Source organism: Alnus glutinosa, chromosome 8 (assembly GCF_958979055.1).
Source record: "Alnus glutinosa chromosome 8, dhAlnGlut1.1, whole genome shotgun sequence".
NCBI lineage: Eukaryota > Viridiplantae > Streptophyta > Magnoliopsida > Fagales > Betulaceae > Alnus > Alnus glutinosa.
The window spans coordinates 19,037,787-19,046,702 of NC_084893.1; positions in this window are offsets into that span (position 1 = coordinate 19,037,787).

The following is an 8,916-nucleotide window of genomic DNA, read 5'->3' on the forward strand; positions in this document are numbered from 1 at the left end:
AAAATGAGTTTACTTACATCATGCGCTTATATTCCTTTTTACACTTCTACCATGGGGTTTCGTCCTATCGTTTGTGATCGAAACCTTTGAATGCTCTCTTGAAATCTTTACTCGAAACCTACAATCATGCCACATAATTTATGTTCTATTCCGTTTAATCCTAATTCCTCGATCCTCGACATACTTTAATTGAATCTCTATATAACTAAGATCGATTAAATGTCTATTTAAACCATTATGTCTAAGTTCGATCGATCAATCGAATTGTAGTTTTTAATTTGGGAATAAAAATGTAGTTTTACAACATGCTAAGTCATCACTATGCCATGTGTTAATCGACAATTGGCTGTGATGTAAATCAATATGTGCATCTAATGGTTTTTGTCAAATGGCCAACGGCAATGATCATTTTGAACAAATAGCTTACCTAAGGATCTTTAAGATACTTTTGATATCTTAGTGATCAGTTCAGTACAGCTATAAACCCTATGGACCGAATAGGTAATTTTTTAAAAAACAAAACTCTTATGTGATAGGGATGGCCAGCCTCTACACCTACTCCCACCATAGCGAAGGTTTTTGTTTTTGGGGAAACACACTTTAGCCCCTTGAATTGTCACCGCATTTTTATTTATGCATCGAAACTTTAAAAAGTGACATTGAGGCCCTCCATACTGTCACCGTATGTCAAATAAAACATTTTTTTTCATTTTTCTTTGCAAAATCCCCTTCATTTTTTTTTTTAAAAAAAATTCCATTTGAAAAAAAAAAAATACTAAAAAAATTAAATGAAAAAAAGGAGAAAAACTAGAAATACAGAAAAAGGGGCGGCCATTTTCATATTAGTCCCCTTAATCTTTTTTCAAATAGTTATTTTTTATTTTTAATAACTTCGAGGGTATTTTTGGGATAAAAAAGTAAAAGTGTTTAATTTGACACGAGGTGCTAGTTCATGGGTCCCGATTTCACTTTTTAAAGTTTAGAGGCATAAATGAAAATACGGTGATAGTTCAAGGAGCTAAATACATTTTTCCTTTTTTTAAAAAAAAATAATAATAATAATAATTGTTTTATATAATTTTTTTTATATTTTGGACATAATTGTAATTTCACAAAGAGTAATTGTGCCTCGACTAAATGATGTGACAATTGGCTAACGTGGCAGAAACTTTGCCAACAATTTGGATGAAAAAAACTGATGGAGTGAATGATTTTTAAAGTAATGAAAACTTAGGGAGTAATTTTTTTTCTTTTGGAAACTTAAGTACATATTTTTTAAATGCGTAAAAATCTAGGGAGTAAATTTTTATTTTTCAAAAATTTCAAATGCACAAGATAAAGTATTTGAGCTTTGTGTTTAAACAACTTTGGGAAAGAACTGAGTATAATAAACATGACAGATTTACAAGGAAAAAAGAAACAATCAAATGACTTTATACATCAATTAATATAGATATTTATAACATTTGACAAATAAATAAATAAACTATCAAAAGAAGTACAATAATTTCTGCTTAGCTGTTAGCTTGGTTCACACTATACCGAAATTTGAGAAAAATAAATTATAGTAATCTAAAAGGAAATTATCATTTATTTTTTTAAGAAACTCAATATTATAATTGGGAACAATTACACGGTTTGCACATGGTAATTAGCTTATTCCGTAATCAAGCAAGAAATTTAGTTGGTTTTTATATAATTATATAATGAGGCAAAAGCGTGGACCTCAAATGAGGGGGAGTTCACGTGATATAAAGGGTCTAACAGTTTTAGTGTTGACTTTTTCTTTTTTTCTTTTTTAATTTATTATTTTTAAGTGGTTTTTTTTTAAAATTTATTAGTTTTAAACATGTAATAAAACTTTAACTAATTTTGAAAGGAGCTTACTTACATCGTGCGCTTATATTCCTTTTCACACTTCTACCATGGGGTTTTGTCCTATTGTTTGTGATCAACGCCTTTGAATGCTCTCTTGAAATCTTTACTCAAAACCTACAATCATGTTGCATAATTTCTTAATTAGAAGGATTTCATTAAAACCCTAACTCTCTTTAACTATAGCTCTCCCAATCCATCATCCCCATTTCCATTAATTCACATATAGCTAGCATTTTTCACTTATTCTAAAATTAGGGTCATACTCAAAATTAACTATAGTACTTCTTTTACTTATTTTTCTTCGTTCTTAAACAATTTATGTTCTATTCAGTTTAACCCTAATTCATTGATCCTCAACATATGAATCCTCTTTTTGCATTGCAAATCAATACCCTCAACACTTTAATTGAATCTCCATATAACTAAGATTGATGAAAAGTCTATTTAATCCATTATGTCTTCAATCAATCTATCGAATTGTAGTTTTTAGTTCAGGGTTAAAATTGCAGATTTACAACCAGTAAAGTCATCACGTACTATGTCATGAGTCAATTAGCAAATAGTTCTAATGTAGATTAATGTGACAATCTAACGGTTTTTGTCAAATCGCCAACCACAATGATCATTTTGAGCAAATACCTTGCCTAAAGATCTTTAAGCTACTTTTGATATTCTAAGGGTACGTAGTTCAGTACAATTATAAACTCCACGGAGCAAATAGGTAATTTTTTCAAAACAAAACTCTTATGTGGTACGGGTGGCCTAACAAATAAAAAATTAACCAATCAAAAGAAGTACAATAATTTCTCCTTAGCTGTTAGCTTGGTTCACACTCTACTGAAATTTGAATATATATATATATATATATATAAAGGAAATGATCATTTATTTTTGAAGAAACCCAATATTATAATTGAGAACAATTACACGGTTTGCACATGGTAATTAGCTTGAGTAAGAGTAAGAGTAAGAGTAATTAAGACCAATTGGTTTGAAGCTGCTTTAATATAATAATATTAATATATAAAATGGTTTAAGACTTTAAGTTTAGTATGATGGCATCATTGCTTTTGTTATTGCATGCGCCATCACCCATACCCATTGAAAGGGTGAAAATGCGGCTCGACACAGTCAAGAGGGAGATGTACGGGTTAGTGTGATAAAACTTTTTAAATATTTTTTTTTCTTTTTTTTTTTTTTAAAAAAAAAAATATAGGTTTTGTAAAATATTTTCAAAGAAATTATTTTTTAAAAGAAAATATTTTTTTTCTCTTTTGGGCAGCAACTTGGGTCATTGGGTGAGGCTGATGGTTACTTTGTAGTGGTTGTTATTGGTTGTGAGAACGTCACTGATTGCATGTTTGGTTTTTAGCGGCGGCTTGGGCGATTGACTGAGCACCAGGAGGTGGGTGAGTCCAAAAGAATTATGTAGTTATAGCAGCAGCTATCTTATTGTACTTTTAAGTGAATAATAAAACATAATGTTGGCATCCAAACCCATAATAGCCTCAAAATTGCCTTTCAGGGAAGAGATTTGTAAGAAAATAGATAAGAGTTAGAAAGGTTAAGCGGAGTGATTCGGTGAAGTCACTCCAACACCCAAATTAAAAAGGATAATTGTGAGGTAAAAGGATAACTAGGCGTAATAAGGCTAAGAGTTGAATATCATATATTTGAAGCTCATTCTGGACTCCTTATATAGGTCGACGCTCTCTATGATTTTTGAGATTCCTATCAAAATTTGTTTTTGTCATGAAGATTCCCCATTCAATCTCTTAGAGAGGTCAGCACGTCGAGGGAGTTCTGTTAGCTGAGCCTAAGGGGGAGGGGCTGATCGCTTGCTTGTTGGTCTTCCTTCAATGAAGGACCATCCGGATCTTGGTGGTTGCCTGGGAGGGCGGATCCTAGTGTTTAGGTTGGGCTCCTACGCCGTCAAGTCATTGGGCTGCTTGGTCGTTCAATGTCAGCGATCCTTCATCGATGTCTGGGCCTTTCACTTGGGAGTTGGTTGGGCTTGTAGAAGAATGGGCTCCTTTAGAGTCTGTCGGTATCTAGGCCCTCTAGTAACCACTCAATTTTCTTGAATGATTAGTGTGCAAACTAATCCGTTTGTAATTTGAGGTGAGTGCCATTGAGCTTGTTGGTATGTCTTTTCCAAGCTCGCAAATAACTGTCAATGTCTAAGCCCTCCCATAATCTCTCAATTCTTTCTGAATAATTAGTGTGCAAATCAATTTATGAGAATTAAAAGTTAAAAATAATTAATATGATATATAAAGTGAAGAAAATTGTTAAAAAATAATTAATGTTTTAAAGTAAACTATTTTTTAAAGAAAAAATAGATTAATTTGACAAACTAGGAATAGAGTATATTTTGGCTGCGCATACTTTTCAGCAAGTAATAACAAAGCTGGCATTGTCATGGCTTTAATTAGGCAATGATAGATGTACTAACAAAGAATAAACCGGAATCACAAAAAGGAAGATTCGGTTTGACTTTGACAAAAAGAGCATTAATTAATTCTTATCACTAAGACTTATAGCTAAAATAAAACTAACTAAAAATAGTTATTATGCTCTCTTTCATCGCAAGGTTTCAGCCCATTTCAACCCCTCCCTGTTGTTAGAGTTTTTCGTTAAGTCAAACGGTTAACAAGGGAAACGTCTCTAATATCTTTATAAACTTTGTAAAAATACAAATTAAAAAATTTAAATTTTTCGTTAACTCAAACAACTAAAAAGTGAAACAAATGCTTCTTATATTTTTGTAAACTTTGAAAAAATACAAATTAAAAAATTAAAAAACCAAAAAATAAAGAGGGCAGCCAGAGCGTGGCCATGGGTGTGTCTGTTTTTTTTTTTTTTTTTTTTTTTTTTTTTTTTTTTTTTCTGTTAGGAGTTAAAAATAAAAATTAAAAAAGAAAAAAAATCCTAACAGAAGGATAGGATTGAAAGGGGCTGAAATATCTTACAACCATATTGTAACTTTTAATAATTTGGGAGCAGCATTTTAAAACTCATGACCGATGGAGAGCAAGTGAAGTTTCTCTTTTAAACTACGATTTTTTTAGAAATCAAACTTTATTTAATGCGATGGACATTGTCGGATATAATAATAGTAGACTTCAATTGCCAAGTACAAAGGGCATAGGCTTGATACCCAAACTTTAAAAAGAATATATATATATAGAGAGGAAAAGTACATATACCCCATCTCAAACGGTTACTTTATTGTTAGTGTGTATTTCAAACTACCAATTGTATCAATGTCCCTCCTAAATCTAGCAAAAGACAAAAATAACCCTAAAAAATTTCAATAAGACAAATATATCCTTATATATTTGAAAAATAAAAAACTAAACTAAAAAAAAAACAAAAACAATTGTTTTTAAAAAGAAAAAACGAAAAACATTTTGAAAGATTGAAAAAAAAAAAAGAGAGAAAAATGAAAATCCAAGGGGTGGCCCACATTGAAAATTATATAAAACAAAATGTAATAAATAAATAAATGAAAAACCTTGGTTTTTATTTTTTATTTTTATTTTATTTTTTAAAAAAAGAATTGTTTTTTATTTTGTTTTGTTTTTATATAATTTTAAGAATTTTTTATAATTTTATGAAAGGTAATTTTGTCATTGGTAAACAATGACATTGTTTGATAGTTTAAAGAGCACATTGACAATTGGGTGATATTTTTGTCCTCATGCATTGGACATTGTCCGATATAATGGTAGTAGAATTCAATTGCCAAGTGCAAGTGGCATAGGCTTGATACCCAATTTCATACCGAATATATATATATATATCATATTCTAAGCAAAAAAGGCAAGTGAGATACAAATTGTAACTATTCTATCTGGGTGTGACCATAGTAATAAAACGGGCACTCCTTCAAGTCCGACAGATTTATAGTCTGCCCTAACCCCATCAATACATTAGTGAAACTTAAGGAGACTAATACCAGTAGGATTGATGATTCTCATTTTGAGAATTGAACTCTCACCCTACTACGTACCCAACCACCGATACTAATAACTTCGTGAAAAATATTGAAGGTGAAGATGATACACAGAGCTTAGGATCAACATATGACAATTAGCCTTTTTGACTTCATGTTACGGCTTACATGTAGTTATTTCCCACATTTGCTGTGCTTACCAAGAAAATATATTCAAATTTTTATAATGATTACTATCAGCCAGTCAATTGCTGTTCACTTGATTTTAATTTCAAATGAGAAAAAAAAAAAAAAAAAAAAAAATTGTAGTATCTTATGCTCCGTTTGTTTCGGCGTAAAATGATTTCCGGAAAATGATTTCGGTATTTTACGGTGTTTGGTAGGGGCGAAAATAACGGTCAACGAAAATCATTTTCGGTTTGACCGTAAAACCTTCTTTAATTTTTGGAAAACGATTTACGGTTTTTAAAACCGTAAATCGTTTTCCAAAATTATATTCTTCGTCCTTGCACGTACGTTTGATATCTGACTGTCCAAATCCTACAATAGTCAGTCGTTCGAAAATAGGCAGCACCGGTATCCGGCATCATCAAGTCACTGGAATAATGCCGGCGTCGGAATCCGACCACCGGAATCCTGCCGGCTGCCGGAATCCGGTTGCCGGAAAACCGCCGGCCGCCGGAATCCGGTTGCCGGAATACCGCCGGCCGCCGGAATCCGGCCATGGACAGAAACCTACCGGAACCCGGCCTGATTTGACCGGATCCGGCCACTGATCCGGCCGGATCTGGCCGAAATGGCCGGGATCCGGCCGGATCTGACCGGATCCGGCCACTGACCCCGCAGGATCCGGCCAGAATGGCCGGAATCCGGCGGGATCTGACCGGATCCGGCTACTGATCCGGCCAGATCTGGCCCAAATGGCCGGAATCCGGCGGGATCTGACCGGATCCGGCCACTGATCCTGCCGAGATCCGGCCAAAATGACCGGATCAGGCCGGATCTGACCGGTCCAGGAGGTGTCCTGCCGGAATCCGGCAATTTTGGCCGGATCCGGCCAAACATGTTCGCCGGATTCCGGCGACGGCGACCGGTCGTCGCCGGATTCCGGCGACAGTTGCATTTTCCCTTTTCGTAATTTTTTCGTGCGAACCAAACGCCGAAAAATATTTTCGAGAAAATAATTTCTTTTTAAATTGATTTCGTCGAAAATATTTTACGACGGAAACCATTTTACGTCGAAACAAACGGAGCATTAATCTGTAATTTTTGTTCTGTTTTGTTTTGGTTTTTGTTTTTATTTTTTTTTATTTTTTTACATATATTGTTATATAGAAAATATGTATGCCCATTCTTTATAGTGAAAACCTTGCATCCGTTGATTTTCTGATTTGTTAATTATTGAATGGCCCCCCCTCTAGGGGGTGGGTGGGGGATTCTTTCTTCATGCAGTACATAGTACTATAGTAGGTGTCTTCACTCTTCAAAAAAATAGTAGGTGTCTTCACGTGCACCGTATAATAAATACCAAAATATGAAATAGGTGAGGAAGAAGACAATGCCAACTAGGCTTGGCAATTCGGGTTATCATGTTAATTCGTCGGGTTGGCGTGTCAATCCGTCGGGTTGGCGTGTCAACCCGTTTAATTAATTTGGTAAAAAATATGTCATTAACGCGTCATAAATATGTCATAAACGAATTGATAGGTCATAAACGGGTCATACAATGACGGAGAGAGTGGGGGCCGGTGGGGGTCATGGCCCCCCCTCAAATCTCAAGAAAAATATAATAATTAAAGGTAAAAAAAATAATAAAAAAAAAAAAAATTAAGGCTTTTTTGCCTATTGGCCCTTAACAAGAAATTTTTTTGGCCCATTGGCCATTTCCTTTTTATCATCTTTACAACTGGTTTCATCTCATTTAAAACGATAGCTGTATTGTCAAAACTTTTTCCTTTAATATTGCACTGTGCAACAGACATGTCTGAAAATGTAACAATAGAATAAGGTTTACAAAGTTGTAAAGGCATTGTTCAAAATAAATGAAAAGGGTTTAGTAAAGCAGTGCATTAGAAAAGACAGATGTGGATTTGAGGAGTCACAAGCCTAACAAAGCTCGATTTCTTAAGGATGTGTGGTAAAAATAACGTAAAATGGGCAAAAATAACAAAATGACATTAGAAAAGTCTAGAAGATATGCGTTTCATTTGTTTTGTGTTGTGTTTAGCAAAATGTGTTTTAAATAATAGTTAGTGGGCTATTGTGTTAGTTAGAGTGGACTGTTCTAACAATAGGAGCAAGAGAATATTAACTTCAAGAGCCATGTCATTCAAGTAAAGCCTTGCGAAAAGGCTGAGAAGCACACAATTCAACCAACTGAAATTTCTCAATTTTAATATAGAAACTGAGACTTTTTTTATTTTTCATTTTCCGAATCTTTGGACAACGGTTTTCTTTACTTTTTTTTTTTTTTTCAAAAAACTCTTTTCACTTTTGCTTATTGATTTTCAATTTGAAGGAAATAATAAAAATATCAAAACTGGGTTATGTTTAATTTACTTAAAATTTGCCTTTATATATATACTTTAACCCATACTTAAGAAAAAAAATTTATTTGGCCCGGCCCCCTCCCATTAAAATATCTGGCTCCGTCCCTGGGGTCATAAACAGGTTAGTAAGTCATAAACGGGTCATGATGTTTTCATAATTCTCATAAATGTTTCTACTATACATGAGCATTTACCTTTCTATCTTATACTATATAATAAAAGTAATCATGAAACTCGATCTATCGTAAAAACATTTCAAGAAAATCATAGGCCGGTAAACCTAGGGCTAATATCACTTTATGAAATTAAGTGAATTTCATGTCTTAGGAAAAATGTCACTTGAAATCTTTACTCAAAACCTACAATCATGTCACATAATTTCTTAATTAGTAGGATTTCACTAAAACCCTAACTCTCTTTAACTATAGCTCTCCCAATCCATCATCCCCATTTCCATTAATTCGCATATAGCTAGCATTTTGCACTTATTCCAAAATTAGGGTCATACTCAAAATTAACTCTAGTACTTCT